The sequence below is a fragment of the Ostrea edulis genome, chromosome 6 (genome assembly GCF_947568905.1).
Source record: "Ostrea edulis chromosome 6, xbOstEdul1.1, whole genome shotgun sequence".
Taxonomy (NCBI): Eukaryota; Metazoa; Mollusca; class Bivalvia; order Ostreida; family Ostreidae; genus Ostrea; species Ostrea edulis.
The window spans coordinates 21036081-21038656 of record NC_079169.1 but is presented as its reverse complement, the minus strand read 5'-3'; the positions used below and the strand labels follow the sequence as shown (position 1 = coordinate 21038656).

Below are 2576 nucleotides of genomic sequence, written 5' to 3'. Positions count from 1 at the left end.
ATAAAAATGTTGAAAGGTGTTACGTTAAATTAAATCAAAATTTAAATAATCAGAAGGTTAAAATTATATCCTCGCTTTTAAGAAGGGCAAAAAATACTTAAAATCAAATTAATTTAATAAAATGTTGAACAATAAATTTTTAGCATTTTGCGTACATACACTGTACATGTAAGTTCATAAGTCAACAGATGATCTTGAAAAGAACATTGTGGAATTTACTCATGATAGGTGAAACTTCTCACGGAAAAGATCATGAAGCATCGGTGGTTCAGTGGTAGAATGCTCGCCTGCCACGCGGGCGGCCCGGGTTCGATTCCCGGCCGATGCATATTTTTATGTTACATTATATGGATAAATAACACACCAAAGTAATCTATTATGGACGGAGAGTAGAGGTTATGAACAATAATATTTTGAAATTGAACAGTTTCAAATTATCTTATTTATTAAAATGCAGGTTTAATAAAAAGTAATCTGGGGGGAAATGCATATTTAGTAGAAAGTAATCTGAATAAAAATCAAAACCTGTTGCACTCAAACTCAGTAGTCGTCACGAAAACCTAACTGTCTACTGATCTTCCCAGCCGTGGACTTTATACATGTATTTGTGACATTTATATTTTCATTCAAGTTTCAAAAGGATGTCAGCCATTATGATGGTGGATTATTCATCCTTAAAATGCATTATTTTTCTATCTAAATTTTCCTATGGATGAACACAATGAAAGGTGAAGATAACGAACAATGATCAATCTCATAACTCCTATAAGCAATACTAAATAGATAGTTGGGTAAACGCGGACCATTGGACACAACAGAGGAGGGATTAGGTGCCTAGGAGGAGTAAGCATCCCCTATCAACTGATCACACTCGCCGGGAAACTTATATCTTGATCAGATAAACAAGTTAACTGTAGTCAAAATCAATGTGCCACGAACGGCGCCGAAAACTGTTCCTACCCGTGCGCGGCGACAAGCTTCATCTCTTCAATCCGCGCTCGGTGTGCATCCGCCCATTGCGATGTCAGTGGCGGATTTAAGGGGGGTGCAGCGGCAGAAAATTGTACCAAACAATAAAAGAAACAATAATTTCTTCCACCCCGGAGAAATAAATGAGAAAATCTTTTGATTTCTTGAATTTTTTTCAAAAACCCTTACTATTTGCGTCATTTTAATAATTTCACCTAATTAGAAATGATAGAAAGTAGTATAAATGACTTAAATAGGAGACATTTCACGCCCTATAAAATCTGTAAAATCCAGGAGCCTCAAGGCGGCCCCCAGACCCCCTGCCTCATGAAGTGGCGCCCCCCGTATAACCGCAATCCTGGATCCGCCACTGAATGTGACATCAAAAGTTTGGACTGTAACAAATGAACATATTTCATTTCTTGCCACTTAATGTTCGCCGTTCCTATTGTGTAGCCTAAGCATACTATCTGTTATGAAGATTCGTTGCATTCCTTCAATAACTACATTTTCAAATCATATGCGAATAACAAAGATGGCTGCCTTCACATTAGATGTTGACAAGTGAATCCTTGCGCAGAGAATGTTTGTTCACATTTTTAAAAAACTAAGGCTTTTGATTTTGTCGACTTGCATTATTTTTTTTTCTATTGAAAAAATATTTATAAAGCGAACTATTTGCATTGAATGAATCCGTGAAGCTGATTATAAAAAAGCGTGAACTGCCCAAGTGAGGTTGTATCGTATAACACAGGTAAAATTTAGCTTCACTCCTTAATCATACAGAAATCAGCAAGGAATATTAATGACAAGCACACTGCAGTATATAATATATTATAGGTCACGGTATCATTGTCCGTAAACTTGCTGAGGTAGAGATTTTATCTACGTTTATATATACGTACGTGTGATTGATCAACGATATTAAACGAAAAATTGTATTAATGGAAGATTAAAAACATTTTCTATTATTAGAAAAAAAACCTACTGTAAGCTGAAATAATGACCGTAACTGAAACCCTTTACATTCAGGGATTTGTGTTTGAAAAAGTTTCAGTAGAAAGCATTGGAAATTTAGTGGCAGAATGCTCGCCTGCTATCCCGGCGGCTGGAGTTCAATTTGATTTGAATGGTTTTAAAAATGATAAATAAAAAATCCCTGGGGTTTTGAAAAATCTTTTTACACCATGCATTTTAATGCAGTTCGGTTGAAAGTCTGAAGAAAATTGCACCGTTACTAATACACAGTACTGTCGACAAAAAACCATGTAGCAATATAGAAAATTGAGTATTGGAAAAAAAACCTGAATTATATGATTGAAAACTAAATGAGATAATCGATTGTATTTAATTCTACATGAAATTTCTTGTTTGACATCTATAAGAATCAGCTATAAAACTTGATACAGAGAAAATACTTGTAAATATAGGTCCGAACTGAAGGAGACTTTAAACAATTTCTTATCGATTAATTTTGTCACGATGGTTAATTTCCTTCTATTGTTTATTGGATAATTTTATTTCTTGATTCTTGAGACATGTTTACTAACTTATATTGCAAATCAAAATATATTTTACAAATGTCCGAAAAGTCATATATTATAAAC

The 2576-nt window shown here is 34.3% G+C and overlaps 1 non-coding gene across 1 annotated transcript; it reads left to right on the top strand.

Annotated features, from left to right (window-relative positions):
* The first annotated feature begins 257 nt into the window (after nt 1-257).
* Nucleotides 258-328, top strand: Trnag-gcc (transfer RNA glycine (anticodon GCC)). The gene has a single exon. It is a non-coding gene; the product is annotated as a tRNA-Gly (tRNA).
* The last annotated feature ends 2248 nt before the right edge of the window (nt 329-2576 follow it).